Source organism: Stenella coeruleoalba (genome assembly GCF_951394435.1).
Source record: "Stenella coeruleoalba genome assembly, chromosome: 11".
NCBI classification, from domain to species: domain Eukaryota; kingdom Metazoa; phylum Chordata; class Mammalia; order Artiodactyla; family Delphinidae; genus Stenella; species Stenella coeruleoalba.
Genome location: NC_137157.1, coordinates 39381130 through 39405175, shown reverse-complemented (window position 1 = coordinate 39405175; position 24046 = coordinate 39381130). Strand labels below are relative to the sequence as shown.

Genomic DNA, 24046 nt, shown 5'->3' with positions numbered 1-24046 from the left:
GCCTGTAATTTTATTTTCTGTGGTATCTTTGTCTGGATTTGGTGTCAGGGTGATGGTGGCCTCATAGAATGAATTTGGGAGTGTTCCTTCCCCTGAAATTTTTTGGAATAGTTTCACAAGGATAGATATTAACTCTTTTCTAAGTGTTTGATAGAATTCACCTGTGAAGCCATCTGGTCTTGGACTTCTGTTTGTTGGAAGATTTTTAATTACAGTTTCAATATCATTACTTGTGATTGGTCTGTTCGTATTTTCTATTTCTTCCTGGTTCAGTCTTGGGAGGTTATACCTTTCCAAGAATTTGTCCATTTCTTCTAGGTTTTCCTTTTATTGGCATATAGTTGCTTGTAGTAGTCTCTTACGATTCTTTATTTCTGTGGTGTCATAACTTTTCCTTTTTCATTTCTAATTTTATTGTTTTGAGCTCTCTCCCTCTTTTTCTTAATGAGTCTGGCTAAAGGTTTATCAATTTTGTTTATCTTCTCAGAGAACTAGCTTTTAATTTCATTGATCTTTTCTATTGTTTTCTTCATCTCTATTTCATTGACTTCTGCTCTGATCTTTATGATTTCTTTCCTTCTACTAACTTTGGGTTTTGTTTGTTCTCCTTTCTCTAGTTGCTTTAAGTGTAAGGTTAAGTTGTTTATTTGAGGTTTTTCCTGAAGTAAGACTGTATTGCTATAAACTTCCCTCTTAGAACTGCTTTTGCTGTGTCCCATATGTTTCAGGTCTTCGTGGTTTCATTTTCATTTGTCTCTAGGTATTTTTTGATTTCCTCTGATTTCTTCAGTGATCCCTTGGTTATTTAGTAGCGTATTGTTTAGCCTCCACATGTTTGTGTTTTTTTTCCTTGTAGTTGATTTCTAATCTCATAGTGTTGTGGTCAGAAAAGATGCTTGATATGATTTCAATTTTCTTAAATTTACCGAGGCTCGCTTTTTGGCCCAGCATGTGATCAATCTTGGATAATGTTCCATGTGCACTTGAAACGAATATGTATTCTGCTGCTTTTGGATGGAATGATCTATAAATATCAGTTAATCCATCTGGTCTAATGTGTCATTTAAGGCCTGTGTTTCCGTAATGATTTTCTGTCTGGATGATCTGTCCATTGATGAAAGTGGGGTGTGAGAATCCCCCATTATTATTGTGTTACTGTCAGTTTCTTTTTTATGGCTGTTAGGAGCACCTCAGTATATTAGGCAAATGCTATGTTGGGTGCATATATATTTACAATTGTTATATCTTCTTCTTGGATTGATCCCTTGATCATTATCTTGTGTCCTTCTTTGTCTCTTGTAACAGTCTTTATTTTAAAGTCTACTTTGTCTGATATGAGTATTGCTACTCCAGCTTTCTTTTGATTTCTACTTGCATGGAATACCTTTTTCCATCCCCTCACTTTCAGTCTGTATGTGTCCCTAGGTCTGAAGTGGGTGTCTTATAGACAACATGTATACGGGTCTTGTTTTGTATCCATTCAGCCAGTCTATGTCTTTTGGTTGGAACATTTAATCTGTTTATGTTTAAGGTAATTGTTGATATGTATGTTCTTATTGCCACTTGGTTAATTGTTTTGGATTTGTTTTTGTAGGTCTTTTTTCTTCCCTTCCTCCTTTGTTCTCTTCTTTTGTGATTTGAGGACTAACCTTAGTGTTGTGTTTGGATTTTTTTTCCTTTTTGTGTGTGTATCTATTGTATATTTTCAGCTTGTGGTTACCATGGGGTTTTGCTATAGCAGTCTATATATAAACAAGATTGTTTTTAAGTTGCTGGTCTTTTAATTTCAAATGCATTTACAATATCCTGCATTTGTGCTCTCCTCTTCTCACAGTTGCTGTTTTTGATATCATATTTGTGTGAAAATGATTTGCTACCTTTACTGTATATCTGCCTTTACCAGTGAGCTTTTCCATTCGTAATTTTCTTGTTTCTAATTGTGGCCTTTTCTTTTCTGCCTAGAGAAGTTCCTTTAGCATTTGTTGCAAAGCTGGTTGGGTAGTGCTGAATTCTCTTAGCTTTTGCTTGTCTGTAAAGCTTTTGATTTATCTGTCGAATCTGAAGGAGAGCCTTGCTAGGTACAGTATTCTTGGTTGTAGGTTCTTCGCTTTTATCACTTTAAATATTTCATGCACTGCCTTCTGGCCTGCAGAGTTCCTGCTGAGAAATCAGCTGATGATCGTATGGGGATTCCCTTGTATGTTTGTGCTTCTCCCTTGTTGGTTTTAATACTTTGTCTTTAATTTTTGTCAATTTGATTCCTATGTGTCTCGGCATGTTTCTCCTCGGGTTTATTCTATCAGGGACTCTGCTTCCTGGACTTGGGTGACTGTTATTCTTCCCATGTTAGGAAAGTTTTCAGTATTATCTCTTCAAATATTTTCTCTCTCTCTTCTCCTTCTAAGACCCCTATAATGCAAATGTTGGTGCATTTAATGTTGTCCCAGAGGCCTCTTAGACTGTCCTCATTTCTTTTCATTCTTTTATGTTTATTCTGTTCTGCAGCAGTGATTTCCACCATTCTGTCTTCCAGGTCACTTATCCGTTCTTCTGCCTCAGTTATTCTGCTATTGATGCCTTCTAGTGTATTCTTCATTTCAGTTATTGTATTGTTCATCCCTGTTTGTTTGTTCTTTATATCTTCTAGTTCTTTGTTAGACATTTCTTGCATCTTCTCAATCTGTACCTTCATTCTTTTTTGAGATCTTAGAGCATCTTTACTATCATAACTCTGAATCTGTTTCAGGTAGATGGCCTATCTCCACTCCACTTAGTTGCCCTTCTGAGGTTTTATCTTGTTCCTTCCTCTAGGACATATTCCTCTGCTGTCTCATTTTGTCTAACTAACTTTCTGATTGCAGTTTCCATTCTGCAGGGTTGTATTTCTTTTTGCTTCTGCTGTCTGCCCGCTTGTGGAAAGGACTGGTTCCTGTCCACCGGTGGGTGGAGCTGGGTCTGTCCCTCCAGCAGGTAGGGCCATATTACAGGGTGTTTATTGGGCAGCTGTATGCTCAGGAAGACTTCAAGCAGCCTGTCTGATGAAGGGTAGGGCTGTGTTCCTGCCCTGTTGGTTGTTTGGCCTGAGGCATCCCAGCACTGGAGCCTACAGGCTATTGGGTGGGGACAGGTCTTGGTGAGAAGGGGTGGCCTCTAGGAGGGCTCATGCCAATGAGTACTCTCCAGAACTACTGCCACCAGTGTCCCCACACTGTGCCAGAGCCACCCCCATCTCCACAGGAGACCCTCCAATACTAGCGGGTAGGTCTGACCCAGTCTCTTATGAGGTCACCCCTTTTTTCTCTGGGTCCTGGTGCTCACAAGACCCTGTGTGCACCCTCCAAGAGTAGAGTTTCTCTTTCCCCCAATCCTGTGGAATTCCTGAAATCTTACCCTGCTGGCCTTCAAAGCCACATTCTCTGGAGGCTCCTCCTACCATTGCCAGACCCACAGGCTGGGGTGCCTGACGTGGTGCCCAGAACTTGCACTCCTGTCAGAGAATTTCTGTGGTTTAATTATTTTCCAGTTTGTGGGTTGCCCACCCCCCCAGGTATGGGATTTGATTTTATCGTGGTTATACCCTTCCTACTGTCTCACTGTGGCTTCTCCTTTGTCTTTGGATGTAGGTTATCCTTTCTGGTAGGTTCCAGCATTTTTTTGTCAATGGTTGTTCAGCAGTTAGTTGTGATTTGGGTGTTTCTGTAGGAAGAGGTGAGCTCATGTCTTTCTACTTGGCCATCTTGTCTCCGCCCACACTGGATCCTTCCTCCTTTCTTTAGTTCCTTCCTTCCTCAAAAAAAATGACTCAATTTAAGCCTGAATAATAAAAAACATATAGTTTATTTCTTTAAAATTTTATAAAATATTTATGAAGAGAAATAATCTGAATTAAAATGCTGTCAAATGTGTGTTAATATATGTCTTAAGGGTGTCAGTGCATGGAGTAAAGCATGATATTAGGTGACTATTTTTCTTGTCTTTATCTGTAGAATACGTGCTTGTATTATACACCCATGACGAGTAAATAAGCTTTTACAACTTTTATTTGAATCAAACCTTACAAATGAAAGATGTTTTAGCAAAGGAAAGCCATACAGACCTCCTATACTTTTTCTTCAGAGCCCATAGCTTAAGAATGATTTGGTGGGGACTTCCCTGGTGGTCCGGTGGTTAAGACTTCACCTTCCAATGCAGGGAGTGTGGGTTCTATCCCTGGTCAGGGAGCTAAGATCCCACATGCCTCATGGCCTAAAAACCAAAATATAAAACAGAAGCAATATTGTAACAAATTCAATAAAGACTTTAAAAATGGTCCACATCAAAATATATATATATATTAAAAAAATTGTTTTTAATGATTTGGTGATTAAAATATTACTACAGCTCTTTAGAGCACATTGCACTTATATTTCACAAAAACTTTTTGTGCTTAAGAAAGATAAGGAAAATAAGGAAAGAGGACCATTGGATATTGTAGTTTATATTAATAATTTTCCTCTCAATTGCTGAACACTTGGTGGTGCTTTCAAGAGCTCAATGGGTCAGCACTTTATAGACGCTAAACACACTGGAAAATAATAACAAAGAGGATACATATTAAAAATTCAGGTGCTCAAGCGTGCTTCTGAAAAGCTATTCACATTACCCTAGATTTACTAAACCTCTTTAAATACTATTGGGAGTTGATGTTCTCACTCAAGGCATGACTATTATTAACAATCTTGCTTTCCTGGCACACCAAATAGAGCAAGAAGTTTTCAGTAAGAAAGGTCCTAATGGAAAGCAGATTTTAACTAGGAAAGGGTTTGTGATTCACTGGAGAGTAAACATTATTTGTAAATGCTCTGTTCAAGCTTCATTTAGTCAAACCTCTCTTTATTTGAAGTAGTTAAGTCCCTGTAATCAAAAAGTATAGACGTGTGTGTGTGTGTAACAGTAGCATAGAGCTAGGGAAAAAAATTTATCTATCTGGTCTAAAGTTCTTCTTTTAGACATTACCTCCTTTAATATGCTCATTTATAGAGGGCCAGATAAGACAAGTCATTTATCCAAGCTGTTGCGTCTAGTGACAGAATCAAGAAAAATTCTAGCTTCATTAACCACCCACTGTTTTTCCTATCTGTAGTATTAATTGAAAGAGCTTATAGAAAAACTGAGGGTTTCAGATTGGTTCAAGAAGCCTGTTCTCAAAATTTTAACTTAATTCAACCAAAACTCTAACAAAATTTTATTTAAATAGCATGGCCTACTCTCTACCTGCCAAAAATTTTATTGTGATATGGTTCACTAGGATGATGTTTATAGTGGAAAGAATTAGAGAGAGTGAGTTAGAGAATCTGAGTTTGAATCTTGACTTCATCTATTCCCCCTCTCGTAGCAAAGAGTCCTGGGGAAGGTGATGACTTTCAAGATCACACAGGTAAATTACTACTGGATAACAATAATACATACATACAATCTACCATCAGCAAAAGTTAAGCAATTACCTCTTTGATTCTCTACTTTTTTTATCTAGATGATGAAAAAAAAATCTGTCTAGTCTGCTTCCTGAGACTCTCTGAGAGCTAATTAGATTGCTGTAGTGATGTTATTACATTATTTTATAAAATCTTATACTATGTTACTGTAAAAAAAAAACAAGTTCCTTTTGTGTGAAAATTTGACTTTACTGTTTTGGGAATCCAATATTTCATTTTACAACAGTCCATTGCTGATGAAACCGAAGTTATTGATTGACGTCTGTTTTAGACAATAATGGTCATCCAGAAAAAAATTCCCTTTTCCTTGAATTTATAATTTACCCTTAATCCTGATCAGCTTTCTCACACATAGACCTAAGAGAGTTCTTATAAAAAAGGAAGAGTGTTAGGAAGGGAAAAGGAGCACTTATTGGGCTCTTAGTTTGTGTCACATGCTCTACTAATTATACAATTAAATTTCATTTGATTATCAAAAGTACTCCTCCTATGTTATCATGGGTTCATCGATAATGAAAATAAGAACTGAAAGCCTTATAAAGTTAGCCTAATTTAGTAAGCAGAAGTTTTACCATTGGAACTCAGGTCTGATTTACCCCTTTTCAAGTTATCACTCTTAAACATTTAACAACGGGTGAAGGCAAAGCCTATTTCATTTTCCTGTATGAATGATGGCATGGTGGGAGGAGGTGGAAGTAAAGAATATATCACTTTTTAAAATGTAATTTGTCTATGAAGAATACTTGATGTACAGATAATACTACTTTATCACTTATCGTCAATAAACATTAGGTTGCATCATGCCTATTTGTCCTTCAGATGCTAAAATTAAACCATGATAGGAGAATTTAATTATTAAAGACAGCTATCTTTAGATAGAAAAAGTAGAACCAAAATTTAAATGAATGATAGCCATAAGTGTAAAAGATCACCTAAAGAGAAAGAACTATATTTACTCTATTTTTTGTTTGTAAATTAACAAATTGATGTTCACAGTATGTGCTTCTTAGATTTCTATGCTTACGTTATTATCTGGACTTGTTCCCTTTACAATCATTGGTAAAACTTCAGAAATTTATCCCTTTATTCATTATTCTTTAACATTTGCTAGTGAGTGCCTACTGTCTACACTGTCCCAGGTGTTAGAGATACAGAAGTGACCAAAGCACAGCCTCTGCCATCAGGTAGCTTATATTTAGAGTAATTACAAATACTGGAATGTCTATTTTATAAAGAGAATAACAGTACTTTGACTTACAGTAATTTAAGATTCTCATATGATTGATTAACCATGGTCAGAATCACTTTATGTATTTATTTACTAGGTGACTGAGAATTTTGTTGCTTTCTCTGGGACATTGGGTATGATGGGTTTCCCACAATCATTACTATTCATGGTAAAGCAAAGCTAAACAAATTTTGTGACTTAGGGCATTTCCTAGAACACTAAAGAAGGAGCCTTCTGTAATCATATTATAGCATTGTACTGGCTTTGGAAACTCACTCTCTGTGTTCAAATCCCAGCTCCACTGCTTATTAGCTATGGGATTTAGGGCAATTTAGTAGACCTTGTGATTGTAGGTACTACACTGAGGTTAGCTATTCTACTTATTCAATAGAAGTTGATAGAATTCAGTCCATTTTTTATTTCTAGAAACATTAAGCTTTGATTTGGCTGCTCTTATTGAAATTCGTCTTTATTTTGTTCTGAAAATTTTATCATCTTTCATGACTCAAATATAAGTTGTATAGTTACAAAAGAGAAGGGAAATGCTTTCAGATCAGCAATATGGTTTTAGAGATATGTGAAGGCTAAAGTTAATAAGACTTTAAAACAAATGATTCAGCCGAGTGATTAATGCTAATTTTGATCTGCTCTAACATGGAGACTTATTTACAGATTTGTCTGCACCAGGGCATTACTGTGGGTTGCATTATTCATTTGTGTAATTAAGAACATTGGCAGTGGAGGAAGGAACTGCATTCAGGTCCTTTTTCTGCCACGTACTTGCTGTATGACCTCAGGAAGACAATTTAACCTCTGCCTCAGTGTCCTCATATATTACAATGGAGATAAAAAATCCTATTTTATAGGCTTCATGTGAGAATTCCAGTACACGTTTTTTAAGTGTTTATTACAGAAGTTAATACAGTAACATCAGCAGATAGTACTTCTGTTGTTATATTTGCTATTAAAGATATCTCCTTTGCAATATTAAAGGGGCATTTTTAAAAAATCATAAACCACATACAAGTCTGCAAGGAATAAAGACGAAGGAAAGTACAAAGGACGAAGAGTAATGAAGGCTGGTTAGAAAACCTGAATGCAAGATGAAATTTGGTTTCGATACAGTAGTAGTCTACCATGAGCCCTCTCCTAGAAGGCCTCTTCCTCCTTAAAGCAAATGCTACTGAAATTAGACAAGGCCAATAGCGTGGCTCCCTTTCAGAGAGGTCAAAAGTAAGACTTGAGACATTTTGACAGTCTTCACGGTTCTACAAGTAAGCTAAATCAGCATGCATCCTGTTGTGAAGGGTACCAAAAAGGCTTTCTACCCTACCAAGAAATGCCTTCCTTTGGGGTCACAACTGGGGTCATTTTCTCCAGAGAAAATAACCCTAACCCCAACTGTAGGCTGAGCAGCTTTCCAGAAATAAATTATACCCAACACATGCTATAACAGGCACCATTGTAAAGTTAAGGGCAGTTTTATGCCACTGCACAGCAAAATGACACACTCTTCCTTTAAAGAAAGTTACATAAAATTTTGTATGTGATATCTAAAACTGAAATCGCAAAATTATTCTTTCACCAAGGAAATCTCAGATAACAGCACTTCTTATTTTGCTGCTTTTTCCCCCGTGTTAAGGAATCAACTGAGTTCCTCCTCATTTTAGTACCTCACCTATGTTGTTAGTAAATTTCACATCTACCATTTTAATTTGCTTTATTGTTTGTCATTCTTTTGCAAATATCGTAAAAATCCCTTTATAATACTGACATGGAGTATCAATACCAACACCACTCTCCTTTTCATGTCGAATCCTGTTCTGCCTGTAAAGACAGGTATATCCCAGCCTTAGTAATAATGATTCATTTATCACCAGAATGTAATTCATGGTAAATATCTTATTTTTCTCTTTTCCTTAAAAGTTAATTCTTACATAAACTACACACAATTTTATTTCTTTCCTATTCTAAAATATAAAAAATCTGGTTCAGCATATGCTCCATTGTACATTTGAGCAATTTATGTCTCCTTATGGCTAATATGAATTGCTTAACCCTGCTATTGTTTTTATTTTCCACTTTCAAAAGTATCCTGGCAAAGCCTATGTTTATGAATTGGTACAAAATGTTTCAGACTGAGGAAGGAAAGTCTCTAAACAAATGCCCAATGTGCATTGGCTTCCTAACTCGATGACCCCCAAAGTGGTATTATATGAATTTTCAACAGTCTGAAATGTAAAAACTAATTATTAGCAGTTTTGCCAGTTGCTCAGGGTTTTTGCTTATCCATTTTATTTTGGCATGTAGCATTGACATGTTCGCTTTAACATCTCCTGGGAAGTACTTATTTTTTATTAACTATGTAATATTTGAACATTATTTAGCCTTGAATTTTCCTTCTCTTTTGTGTTTTAAAATACATTTTCCTCATTTTAGAGGTTTTCATAATGCCCCCCATTATGTCTTAGAGCATTTTATATGTGATAGTATTTATAATATCATTGTATTCTAGAATGCATGATTTTAAAAATTTATCTGAATTATAACTAACATAATTCTAGAAAAAGATGGGTTTGCATAATTGTGCAATTATTAATATGCCCATTGTTTCCAATTATGATGAGATTTGAACAATTGTCAATATGGTTTATGAAAGGCAAAGCCAAATTTGTTATTGAGACAGCTAAAGAAATGGAGAAAAAACAGGCAGTCCCCCACCTATGAAAGTTATGTTTTCTTTCTATTTCATGAGGTAGATATTTACTGAGAGTCATTGCACAAACAAACCCATGAAAAGCCACAGTCTCCACTGAGCCACAGTATTTAGAGCATTGGGAATGGGGATGGCATGAGTGAAAGGGGGACGACAGCAAAATGTTTCTCCATTTCTCCTGACACTGAATTGACCCTGCCCAAAATTTGAAAAATAAGTAAAGCTGGCTTTCCATACTGCCTTATCTCTTTCTGACCTTTGCTTTTTTCCTGATGTAATTCTGTTTCCCACCTAATGTTCTTGAGATGCCTTTTCTTTAAAGCGGTTTCAGCTTCTAATTTCCTAACCCCACTTTTCTCTTGCTCAGCACGCCTCAGTGCAGCTGGTATAGGGAAGCTACTAAGAAAAAAGGAACCGGCTCAAAGTACTCGCACTGGCCCTGCATTCTCTCTGCTCTCCCCCAACCCCTACACACAATAGTGTTAACCCAAAAAGCAAATGACAGAGGGGATTTTACACAGTGTGAGGTCCTGAAATGATGAGCTCAGATGGTGTGGGTGGAGATATTTGGGGACACAAACTTTCAGTCCATCGCAACCATCTATACCAACCATTCTATTGGGACGACTCAGATCAAGAAAGTAGCGCTTAAATTTTAATTTTCAATTTCTATCATAACTAACTCTGGATGTGAATATAATTAGTAATGATGAAACAAATGCTGTGTTCTTTCTGTGCTGGTATCAACAGTTATGGAAGTGGCACAGTGAGACCAAGCCAGCCCATGCCTCTGTCCTCGGACTGACGGCAACGGTGGTCCCCATTAACTGAACGCTTGCTTCCCCCGAGCACTTCACATGTAATTTCCCCTATTTCACAAACGAGCAAACTGAGAGGCAAACTAGCTTTCTTAATGTAACATATCTTATAATTTTTGAGCTAGATGCAGACTCGAGTCTATATAGTGCTAAAACCCATACTCTTAAACAGACAAACTTCAGACTTATACCAAAACAATGTTTGAGGAATTTCTCTCTGCATGAGAGGGTGAACTCCTCGAGTGTGGTAGGCGAATCACCTTTGTGTCCCAGACTCTGTGCCAGAGTTCGTGCTCAGTGCTAGTTGAACCAAACTGATGATTTTTTTACTCAGATCTATCATAGTGGTGGCTTTATTGAAAACTTTCTTTTCTCTTATTTTTCCTCACCAAAGCTAGATTAATCCCCATCCCCAAACACTCCATTGCAATAAGGTTTTCTTTTCAAGAGTTGTATCTTTAGCCCTATACAAATTTGTCATTTATTTTGACCTTTTTTTAATTATGATAAAATATACATAATATAAAATTGACTGTTTTAACCATTTTTAAGTGTACAGTTCAGTGGTATGAAGTTCTTTCACACTGTCGTACAACCATCACCACCATGTACCTCCAGAACTTCTTCATCTTCCCAAACTGAAACTCCATATCCGTCAAACAATAACTCCCCATTCCCTCTCTCCACAGCCCCTGAAAACCACCATTCTACTTTCTATCTCTATCAGTTTGACTACTGTAGGTATCTCCTATAAGTGGAATCATGCAGTATTTGTCCTTCTGTGTCTGACATATTTCACTTAGCAAGGTCCATCCATGTTATAGCATGCGTTAGCATTTTTATCCTTCTTAAGCCTGAATAATAGTTCATTGTATGTATATGCTACATATTGTTTATCCATGTATCCTGTAATTTATTGAATAATGTAGCTGTCCAATGTGGAATTCTTTGGCATTTCCTAACTTAAGATGCAAATATAGAAATGCAATGAGTTTGTGACTTCTAGGACAGCTATCCTTTTATGTCATAAACTCTAAAATTAATCACAGAACGCTAGTTGAGTATAGGCAATCAGCAAAAGAAATAGATGAGTTTAAGATAATTAGGGTGTCTGAGTCATAAATATGCCATGTTTTAACTGCTCCAACTAGAATTAGCCAGTCTTCATGTGATTATCTGATGTTTTTACACATCAACTTTTCTTTAGAAGATTTGAGAAGCCACTGGTATTTTTAAATTGCCATTTCTCTAAAAATAAATAGAGGCTTGTTGATTCAAAATAGGAATGCAAATTTATAACCTTCAACTTTTTTAATACTACCATTTAACTTCTAATCTGTGTATTATGAACTATTGTTCAAGAATTACTGGATGAATCTTAAATCAATAAGAAAGAAATGATCTATTCATCCCTTCATGTTTTCAACAAATGTTTCTTATGTGCTTACTATTTTTACAGCCAGCATTTACTGAATGCAAGATACACACACATATGTTTATAGCTGTATATATCTTCTAATAGACAAGCTTTATCACCATTTTTACAGATGAGGAAGCTGAGGATCAGAAAGGTAAAGTGATTTTCACAGCTAGTAAGTGGCAGAGTTGGAATTCTAGATGCATGGCTCTTGCTCTCTGCCACCTCACACTGCCCCCCCTCTACATGCTATGCATGGTGTTATATGCAGGGCAAGACACCATCTCCACCCTGGAGTAATTCACATTATAGTGGAATTGGTGAACATTCTAAAATGCATCATAATAGTACGATAAGAAATACTTGGAATCCAGTTGGACATGGCTTAACATCGCCTGAAAAACTTTACAGAATAAAGGGCAGTCCATCTTGACCTTGCATGACTTGCTTCCATGCTGGTTTTCCACTTTTTGATTGCTAAAGAATTTACTTAAGCACATGGTATGGTTGGTTAGGGTTGAGGCTGTAATGAGATCATGAAGGTCAAGTTCAAGTGTTTGTTTGAAGTTAATCTCTAGCCAGTGGAAAACCAGTTTTTTAATGTTATTTTTTCTGCTTAATCTCTCATTCTGTAGAAGCCTTAGTAATAGTAACAATTATTAAAAAAAAGATAAGTTTCAGAAAAATAATTTTTGTTAGCTTGTTAATGTTCTTGCATTATAGAAATGAGGCAAGATTTAAGTGTATGACCTTGGCTTTTGTTCAGAACCATTCCTTCTCTCGGGTGATCCTCAACAGTATGATCCATAATAACCTTTCATTGCTATTTTCTGACCTGTTGGGCGAGGCACTGAAGCCTGCTTCCCAAGGTCTGTGTTGCTTTAAGTTACCGCAGTGAGGAAATTTCACAGTGCTGTCATGCTTTTGGTTAATACAGTTTTGTGTTTTGCTTGGAAAAGACAATTCTGATAGTGTCCTACTGATTCAGATGTTTTCTGACAGTAGCTGCCTACCAGGTTTGCCTTCATTGACTTTTCAATGTTCTGTTACAAATAACTTGCATGTACAATTTGATATTGAAGGGCATAGAAGGTTCCCCACTGTGCATGAAGTTGGAGCAGCCCTGAGTCACGGGGTGGTGTGTGCTTATTCTCATTCTGAAATCACCCACTTGTCCTAGGCTGTTGCCATTACAGGGTTGCCTTTTCTCTGTCATTCTTTTTTCTTCTCCCTGTTTTATTCTTTAAACTTCATTCTTAGAAATCCCCCATGATGAGTGAAACTTGATATATAAAGTCATAGGTGTTTTCTTATTTTTTTGGACACCTGGAATCCACAGTATATTGAATTGCAAGTACATATTTTGTTAGTAATTTTAAAAGAAACCTATTTTTCGATTCTTCTGAAATTGTGGATGGTTAGAAATGTCTGTTATAATAAAAATAACTATCAATCATTTAATGAATGCCTACCACTTGCCAAGCTCTGTGCATAGCAATTTTTACATGTTATCTATAATTTTGACAACTCTACAAGGTAGGTTATCATTGCCCCATTTACAGATGAGGAAACTAAGACTCTGAGAGATCAAGTCACTTGCCCAAGATAATAATAATCACTACTCTCTCTCTAATCATGCTTGACTTTTAGTATCTAAAATGATTGATAGTAATGAATAGTGTTTGGATTTGTAGAGCACTTCACAGTTTGCACGGCAGTTCACATACGGTACCTCTTTTAACCTCACAAAACTGGTATCTGTACTTTCTATTTCGTCTTAGTCTCTGTAAGACCATTTTAAGGCTCCAGATTCTGAAATGGATTATGAATTTCCTTGGGCTGAAATATCACCCTTTGTTAGGTTAGCATCATTTGAAATAATAGCTTCGTTTCTACCACTGCTAGTTTATCAGTGGAGAAGGCAGCTGGAGAACTTGCCTGTTGATACCCTTGAAGAATTCGGGGCATTATGCTTACCCAGACAACAGCTGCCTAAAGCAGAAGCATAATAGTGTTTTCGAGACCATAATTCTCTGCCCAAGAAATCTGTGTAAAAATTATATACATAGCTGCTATTTTTTACTGTCCCCTACCAAGATCCCAGCCCACAGCATCCTTGCCATTTAAAGACGTTCCAGTCTCTGCAGACTGTTCCCATATCTTCATATGTACTAAAGCATCCTATTCATTCATATACATGAATAGACATAGGGAAGAGGGGGAGGAAATAGACAAGTGCACAGAGAGAGAAAGGACACCTTACAGTATTACACAAGGATAAGGTTACAGGAAAATCGATACTAAGTACATTTCTGTCTCATCACTAGTAGTTCCAAAACTCAATGACCTTAGATTCTCTGACATAACTAACTTAGGGTGGAAAATACCGATTGGGTAATGGGAACAACAAATAAAAAAGTTTAAATAGAAGAAAAAATAAAACAATTAAAGCCACCTGTTATCTCCCATCCCCCATGGACCACAAAACCACCCTACTCATCATTTCAGAAAGTTCCCTATTCTTTCAAACACCAGAGCTTTGGCTTGAGAGTTTGTCCCCACTTTTCCTGACCTAACCTCCTCCTATGCTGAGTTTCTCCGTCTCATCTATATCCCCAGAGCATCTACCGCAGCACTGCTCGGATCTGCTGGATGGGAACAGAGTCAGCCATCAGTAGGGTAACCTTGCCACCGCCTCACCCCCATCATACCAGAGAGCAGTCCAGCACTTTGAGCACAATGCCCAGCACACAGCAGAGGAGTCTACAGCACCAGACCCTGTGCTAGTTCTGAGGGTTAGCCTCAAGGAATATTTATTAGAAGAAAGGGAATGAAGAAGGGAGGGAAGGGAGGAATGAGAGAGAGGAAAAAGAGACGGAGGGAGGGAAGGGGAAGGAAGGAAGGCGGAAGATATAAAAAAACAATGTCATGATTTAATCTATCACGTAGTTTTTCATATAAAACAGTTTTTTCAGCAAAGACATTTGAAAAAATAAATATTTCAGAGTCATTCAGAACTCACAATGGGGATGAGGGAAATGAGTTTTATGTAGGACTAAAAGTCAGATCTTATAATTTGTTTTCCCACTATTTTGGAAGTTTATTTTTCTTATTACCATTTCCACTTTTATTATGACAAGGTCTTTGTTCACTCCTTAGCTAACAAATTTTAGAAACAGACAATTTTATATGTTTTTATAATGTAACAAATAAAATAAGAAGGCAAAAGAATTTTATCTCCCAATCTACAAATTACTGCATTAAAATATTCCTAAATAATGCAAAATCCACCATATACAAGTGTGAGGGTGAGTGTGTTTTCTTTTTTGGTCTCTGTGAGACTGATTATGCTAATTGATACCAGTGCTCCTAATAGGAACTAACTACTCCCCAAGGAAACACCATTTACTATTCATTCTCCTGCTCAGGCACTCTGTAGCTTTACTTTCTCCTTTTTAAAATTTCTCAGTACTGCCCTTATCAATCCTAAGAAAACTCCTGTTTTTTCTAGCACTTCTAGGCCTTGAGGGGCTGCATGCTACCATTCTACTGCTCTTCATACATTCCAACAACTAGAAACTCATGGATAGAGTGTTGATCATAAGACACATTGCTCCGCTTAATGATTGAGACTTGATTCCAATTCTTGCTATACTTGTGGGCAGACAATGTATTTATTAAATAAAAAGCCAATGTTTTATTTTTCTTCCTATCTATCTCTCTGCTACTCAAAAACAAATATCCCAGGAGCAATAGTTAGTTAGCAGTCACGGAAGGCAAGAAGATTAAACAGAAAAATAAACAACCTTGAGAAAAAGAAAATCAAGTATGATTTTTGAATAGTACCTTGAAATGTATTATAATCACTTCCTGACTTCTAAATCAGATCTGACCAACATATACCCCAGTATCTATTGAAATCTATAGGTCAGGCAAATATTACACAATGAGAAAGGAATATTTATTAGTCTTTGTGCATTTATAGGCGTAGAAGATGCTGTGTGAACTGGTTTGAATTTTTCATCTGTTCATTATCTTATGGTTTCAATTAGTAATGAGCAGAAAATTGAAAAAGATGGAAAAGAAAGAGGGGAGAAGGGAAGAGTAAAAAGATCAAGGGTTGCAAAAATTATAAAAGAACAAAGTAGTTACTCACAAGCTAGAAAAAGAGATATTTCACAAAAACGAGTTGGATTATGGGTTGGAGGGAAAAGACCACACATATGCACAGCCACGTACACGCACACATCACCCACACATGTGATATACTGACCACACACAAAGATGTACACACATGCACAGACTCCGCCTCAGATGTATCATCCACACACACAAAAGCACAGACTACACACTTGCTCATTTGCTCACAAGCACACACAGACACAACAAAGTTACGCTCCCATATCTCATAGTGGCTTCCCTTGGTCCTCAGTGCTCTGGGGGCAAGGATGGGGAGGGCAGGGCTCAGAGTTGCCTAGGACTGGCCATGCGACCAGATCTGTAAAGCTCCACTATCTTTGCTGTGCTGCACCTTTATATACTGCTGTATAGTATCATTCCAGAAAATCTTAAATTTATAGTCTATATGCTTCAGATATCTTTTGGTTCCTAAAGCAAATTCAGTGACCATCTAGCGTGAGGAAGCAGAGTCAGTGCCAAGGAGTTACGAGCAATATTGCATTCCCTTGAAATAAATATCGTGGATTGTACTTATCTAACGCTGAATTCATACAGTGGGAATAATAACACTGGCCTAATGAGGAATAAGTGAAGTAACGTTTGTAACACACCTAATACAATGCCTGGTGCATAAAAGATGCTCTAAAAAAAAAAAAAATGGAGAAGGGCGAGGCGTAATTTTACCTTTGTTATAAAGATTTCTAGCTGCTCTTGGTTTGGTTGATTTCCCTCATATAATCTAGATCTGATCACCTTTTAGTTTCCTAAGAAATATTAATAAACACTACTTAGTCCACATTAATCTATCTCTGAAATCTGAATAAAACTTTAAAACTTTCAAAGGTAGTTCAGAAATACACACGAAGTAAGTGTTACGTATATATTTCCTCAAGGCAGTCAGTTGAGTATGATTTTAGATCATATATCCGTGCACTGGAGAAACCCTTCTGCTATGACAAGCTAGTTAAATTGTGAGATTCACCCAGTTTATAAAAATCAACATGCTTTTTTAAAAGAAAGCATTTAAAAAAATTCTTTGAAGTGTTAAGAAGAGGATAATGTTATAGATGTTGGTTAAAGGTAGTTGTATGGAATTAAAATCATCTAGCTCATGACTATTTGTTCAGATGTCCCTCCTACAAAAATAGAGTTCTTATGTGTACTGAATTCTCATAGTTGACTTTAAATTCTGCTTCCTGTATTAAGTAGAAAAATAGAGTCATGGAACTGTGGAATTGGAATTTGGAAATATGCATTTCAATGCCATTTGGATATTAAAAGTATTAGGAAACTATATTGATACACAGGCATTTTTAAGAGTCAGTTCTAAGTCATTTTTTTAAATTTTAACCTTGAAGCTTTTACTTGGAAAAAATTTCTTATAATTTTAAGATCATATAAAAACCATAGTGTTCTGAATGGCTTTATGCGAACTTTGAAGCAAATAACTAACACGGTATGAACCCAAGCAAGGCCCCAGATGATTCTCTCTAGCAGTTAGTTTGTAAGGAGACCTTGTAATATAGACTTGTTGGGGTTTCCAGGTAAAACATCAAATACCAGCTGTACTTTCATGCTCAGTGGTGTAGAAAGGCAGAGAGAAGTAAGGATGTGGGCACCAGGTCCTGGGCTAAAGGTTCACGTAAACTTCCCCAATTCTTTATGCTAGCCTACATCCTCCCCTAGGATCAAACTGCCCTGGGCTACAAACTGAGACTCGGAGAATATATTTGTTCATGACCGCACACACCAAGTACAAACTGATGTAGAATATGTTACGTACCTGCCTATTTCAGGGCTGAGTGTCATCATTTGGCATTATTGCCTTTACACTGTTATTTCCACCACGACACACCCATGAGGCAAGTCTGAAAGAGGAAGGCAAGACTTCACATCATTCTTAGAGCCCCTGCCAGGCTTTGGATTTCATTCTTATTAATTTGGGTTGTAGTTGCAAAAAGCCAAGCCACAAATGACCTTTGATTATTTTATGAAACCTAAACACACTTGTCAAACCCAACCATGCAGAACGGTGCAAATTAAGTCAACTTTTACTCTGGTTTTGTGCCAAACGGGATGAAGCCTCTGGTGGCCTGGACAGCTCTATTTCCTGCTTTCAATTTCAGAGAGTCTAATTAGTAAATCAAACTTTTAAAAGCTGTCTAAAATAATTAATTAGGTCATAATCACTCAGAAGCATATTTTATAGTGTACTCTAATCTACTATCTTGTCTAAATGCTTGAAAATGGTATCAATTTCATTATTAAAGAATTAATTATAATTGGGCATAATCCTTTGGTGATGGAGGGTGAAAAGAAAACATACTCTAGCGATAAATTGTTCACATATGTGAAGTAGATAAATTCTTCCAGAGCTCAAGAGTGCTAGTTGTGCTCTGGAATTATTTTCTGGTTTTAATAATATTCCGTTTTAAAAACCTTATAAACATCACCCAACAAATAAATGCCTCATAGGAAAAAAGGGCCCTCTGTCTGAATGTGTTCATTGCACATGGACAAGTTATTTTCCTCCTACTGTATCCAAAGCATTTCTGACCATCATTACATTAGTACAATAAAGACAAGGAGAATGTATGTGTCGTATCAAACTCTGTACTAAGGAGTTTTACCCACATTATCCCATTTGTTCTAAAAATATAATGTTATAAGGAATGTGTCATTTTTACAGATTGAGGAGGAGAGGTCCAGGGAGACTGAATGATTTTCAGAGTTAATAAGGGCAAGATCTAGGAATTGAATTTAGGCCTATGTAATTCCAAATCTCACCTTTTTTCTCTTTTTTTAAACTATTTCAGGTTTGTTACATTGGGGACCCTAGTAACAAGTTTTCTTGAGGGTCCATGAGACTTTTTTTAAAAAATCCTGTCCTTTCATTTCAATAATAATTTTAAAGTGTATACGTATTACCACTTATGAATACAAAACAGCTACTGGGCAGTGATCAAACAAGAAAAATATTTTAATACAATATAATTTCAGTTGTTAAGTCATGATTTCTCAAACAGGGTCTTCAAGCCCCACTGAGGGATCCTCAAAGATTTCTTTCTTTTCCTGAAAGACACCTGCGCATGACTTGTGCTTATAGATGAGCATTGAAAAACCATGAGCATATAGAAAACCATGTCCTGCACTACCATAGAATATTTTATGGACTCCTGAGTATTTTAAATTAATTCTTCAGATTCCAGATTGCATTTGTCTATTTTCACAAGCATTAATGATCTTCAAACCCTACATGTTACCAGATGTAAAAAATATCTAGTCATAAACTCTTGAGTTTGAATTGTATCATGTTTGTTATAGAAAATTTTCTTTGACCAACCATTGGGAGCCGACATAAGCGTCCAAAGCAAGAGCAAGTATTTGCTCAAATGATTCTTAGCGAAGATGACACTTGTTCTTTTATGCATTTAATATTCGTTTTACTCAGTTTTAACCAGGCCCCTGAGTTCTCCTTTATATATTTTTGTTCCTGGTTTACATACATATTAATGAGTTCCATGAAGCGTGGTGTCGTAATATCTTTGTCCCTTTTATATGCCAGTACAGTGTGCTTTTATTTGACAAATAGCTTTTTTCAACTGACATTTTAATGCCACATTCACAAAAAAATCAAGCAAAAATGCTAAATACAATTTGGTTTGTCTGTGAGGTAGGGTTTTATGAAGAGCTTTCCATCAGAAAAGCTACATGGAAAAGATAATATATGAAAGCTGGGAAAATATAGATAATTACCTCACATCCTAATATTTACGCAAGACAATGTAACTTTTTACCAATTACAAATAGAAAAAAATCTTTTAAAAACAAAATTATATCATCCCCTAAAGACTAATTCTCAATTTTATTAAGATTCAACAATAGAAATCCTTTCTGAAAATTAACCTAAAATTTCTCATTTGGAGCGACAGCTTATTTTGCTTGTATTCTGCTCCTAAATGTTCCTATCTTTAATATAAAGGCTCTTAAGCTGCATGAAGACTAATTTTCCCCAATCTTGTCTTTCATGGACTATGGAGAAAAATGCCATGAGGTAAAAATGTTGCTGTTTCTTTAAGCTCCTACTCATTCCTTTTTAATGTTTCTTTTAGGATCTAGCAAATCAAATAAGAAAATTTAACTTATAAATAGTAATAACACCTAAGATCAATAAATCTTGCCTGTGCCCATCCATGTCAGAGAGAAAATATAAATATGAACCATTTCAAAATCTTCTTGCATATTTAGGCCAAAGAGTATTGTAAACTAAAGCTGTGGACTTCAATTGATCATTACAGTTTTACGGGTATACTGTTGTAGTGACTTAATGTGTTTCTCAGAAGAGAAAGAATAGAGGTGACCAATGCTCATCTATAAATGGCAATGAGTAATGTGAAAACAAGAGCACAGATAATATACCTGTTAAGGGTTTCACAAATGTATAAACCACAAAAATGTTAGATTCATAAACGAAGTAATCAAGAACATCTTTTAAACACTGTTGTCCTCCTAATTTTTTTTTAGGTTTTATAAAATATATTACATACATAAGTAAAACCATAATGCAGACTTAAGTGCTTACTTAAAATGTATTTTTGGAATGAAATTGGGTCATTTGTAGAGACATGGATGGACCTAAAGAGTGTCATACAGAGTGAAGTAAGTCAGAAAGAGAAAAGCAAATATCGTATAATAATGCATATATGTGGAATCTAGAAAAATGGTATAGATCATCTTACATGCAAAGCAGAAATAGAGACACAGAGATAGAGAACAAATGTATGGATACCAAGGGGGAAAGGGGTGGGGAGGGAGGAATTGGGAGACTGAGATTGACATGTATGCATTACTGATACTATGTATAAAATAGACAACTGATGGGAACATACTGTATAGCACAGGGAACTCTACTTAATGCACTGTGGTGACCTAAATGGGAGGGAAGTCCAACGGGGAGGGGATATCTGTATGTGTATGGCTGATTCATTTTGTTGTGCAGTGGAGGCTAACACAACATTCTAAAGCAACTATACTCCAATAAAAATATTTTTAATAAAATTAAATAAATAAAATGTATTTTTGAAAAATTAAGAAACTTTTCATTTTTCCACATAGTGTTATATTTATGAATTCTTTTTTTAATTTTTTTAAATTCCTATTTTTATTATTTGCACATTCCTATTTTTCCACAACTGTGTTTGAGTGTTAAGACTGAGTTTTTTCTTTTTTATAGACATTATAACATTAGCTTTAATAGTAATTAAAAATTAACAATAAAGTATAAAAAGGAATCTAAAAATTCCTGCTGTATAGAATGATGGCTACTAAAGACCATTTGTAGGTGACTTGGTATTGACAGAAAAGTATACAAGTGTGGATTTAGTCAGATGTTAAAATTCCTTTCTGGGGGCTTCCCTGGTGGCACAGTGGTTGAGAGTCCACCTGCTGATGCAGGGGACACGGGTTCTTGCTCCGGTCCGGGAAGATCCCACATGCAGCAGAGCGGCTGGGCCCGTGAGCCATGGCCACTGAGCCTGCGCGTCCGGAGCCTGTGCTCCGCAATGGGAGAGGCCACAACAGTGAGAGGCCCACATACAGCCAAAAAAAAAAAAAAAAAAAAATTCCTTTCTGGAACTCAGTCCTCTTGGCAAACATAAGTATTGTGTAACTCTTTATATTTTAATTGGAGAAAAATGCCTGCGTGAAAGGATAATTTTTACTTTTTATCTTTTCCAGCAGCACGTGCTGCTGTTTGACATGCCAAATGGAAAAATCAGAAAGAACTGAATTAAATATCTCATTATCCAACAGATTGAGTAAATTATAAATAAGAAAAATACATACAAAGAGAGGCTCAAATATAACCTTGAGCACAATGCTTTGAAGGGTTGTAAGAATTTTCAATATGCCTTCCATTTTCATCCTCTTAAATATTTCAAAATATACTTAAGGTGTCATAGATAAATAAATAATAATGCTTCCATTTTAACTATAGCCTATCTTTTGAAAGCTGTTTATCACCAATTCCTGCTATTTTATATAATGGGCCTACCAACCTACAGAATGAATGACATCCAAACTGACCAGGACAGACTTAGGAAGCTAAGTACACACCAGTGCAAGAAGAGCAATTTGTCTAGTCATAGGATTTTTGTCTTCAAAATGCTTTACAGGCCTCGAGAAATTCTAACCACACCCCAAGAGGTAATTTGCTATTACTGACAATTTATGATTAAAAAAAACTCTTGGCTATCTCTAATTTGCCCAAGGCCAAAGAAAGTCAGATTAAGGTTTTTGGCCTCAAGTTTTTAAGTCTGATTGATTATTTGGATTGCACTTTATTTTTTAACTTTAAGTTTTTTTATTATTTTAGGAATTTGGCATCATTTGTTACTGCAAACCTATACTTGTACTTGAGATTACACTTCTATTTTAAATTCCTATTTTCATCACTAACAGCTTTTTATGCTTTTCTCCTCTTTTTTTTCCCCAAGCTTTATTTTCTTCCAGAAAATTTAAAGAGTTGTATTAAAAAACTGCTTGGTCATATTTCAATTAGTCAAAACTTGACACCGATAACAGTTGCAAGTGAAGAATATTCTTCAAGCTCTGTGAACAGAAGAGTAGATAATTCAAACCTAGGTCCCCCTCAGAGCACAGTCAGAATATAGGAAGAGAGTTTTGCCTCTCAAAAGTGAGGAGCTATGGACAAAAGACAACATGTGACTTGAAATCCTGATCCTCCCTTTTTAAAGATACTACCTCTGAACTCTAACTAGAGAAACAATATAAAAATAGAGGGAATTCAGTCTTTGTTCAACTTTGGGTTGGTGTTTAAAAGCCACAGACTCCTCTTCAGTACATTACTGGGCTGAAGTGTAGAGAAACCTTTGTAAATCAGTACTACTTATTTAAAAACTAATTTGTTGATTAATTCACAACATTTTATTTACTATCTTTTATGCCAGACCCTATTAAAAGCACTGGAATTATGGTAATAAATGATATGAACCTTTCCCTTAAAAAGCTCAGTCTAAGAGAGAAAGAGAGAGGAAAAAGGAAACAATAACAAAAAAAACCTCTAATAAATCTGTGCTAAGAGAATACAAGGGAAAAAATAATTACTTTTGTGGACAGTAAATATTTCAGACTGGAAAACTGGATCCCAGAGAACCAATGTTAATTAAATGCCTACTGTATTTCTTTCCTAGGACTGCCTTAAATTATCAAAAACTTGGATGGCTTAAAACAACAGAAATTTACTCTCTCACAGTTCTTTGATCCAAAATCAGAGAGTTAGCTGGTAACAAGGTCCTACTGTATAGCCCAGAGAACTACATTCAGTATCCTATGATAAACCATAATGGAAAAGAATATTTTGAAAAAGAATGTATATATATATGTATAATTGAATCACTTTGCTGTACAGCCAAAATTAACACAACATTGTAAGTCAACTATACAACAATTAAAACAAAAAGAGTTACCTGGGCCCTGCTCCCTCCAAACTCTCTCAGGAAGGAGCCCACCTTGCATCTTCCAGCTTCTGCTAGCCCTAAGCATTCCTTGCTTTGTGGCAGCATAATTCCAATCCCAGCCTCTGTCTTTGCATGGCTGTCTTCCCTCTGTGTCTCTGTCTCTCCCTCTCTTCTTATAAGGACACCAGTCATATTGGACTTAGGGCTCACCTAACTGCATTATGACCCCATCTTAACTTAATGACATCTACAAAGACCTCATTCCCAAATAAGGTCACATGCACCAGTACAAGGGATTAGAACCTCAACAAAGCTTTTGGGGGGAAACAATCCAACACACGACACTAGATACTCATTAAAACACTAGGTACTTGTCCTCCTTGGTTTAAAAAATAATAGTGGTTTCATTCAAAAATCAGACAATAAAATAATTCATCAATTTTTTACAGTTTGCAGATCTATGTATATGAGCTTTTATACATACAGCTCTCAGTATTTCATTATTATCTGTAGCATTTACTATTCTGTCTCTAAAGATGAAGAGGATTCTCTTTCTGAACAAGGAAAAAGATAAACTAGATTTAAATAGCAATTAAAGATAGGGCTGGAAAAGAACAATGGCTCTCTAATACAGACTTATTGTGGCTATTGTGGGATGACACTGGTGATTTATTGAAATAGGTAAACTAAGGAAGTGAAATGATGAAATCTTGCCCACAGTAGAGAAAGGGCACTA

At 36.1% G+C, this 24046-nt stretch overlaps 1 protein-coding gene and 1 long non-coding RNA gene across 9 annotated transcripts in view; one reads left to right on the top strand and one right to left on the bottom strand.

The window, feature by feature from the left end:
• Positions 1-24046, top strand: part of SYT1 (synaptotagmin 1) — a 1170968-nt gene that overhangs the window by 819663 nt on the left and 327259 nt on the right. The window lies entirely within an intron of this gene.
• Positions 3303-24046, bottom strand: part of LOC307194575 — a 44494-nt gene continuing 23750 nt past the window's right edge. The window contains exons 2-3 of the long non-coding RNA XR_013830581.1: positions 17616-17700; positions 3303-4245 (exon numbers count right to left, since the gene is read on the bottom strand). This is a non-coding gene — a long non-coding RNA (uncharacterized lncRNA). The remainder of the gene's footprint in view (positions 4246-17615; positions 17701-24046) is intronic.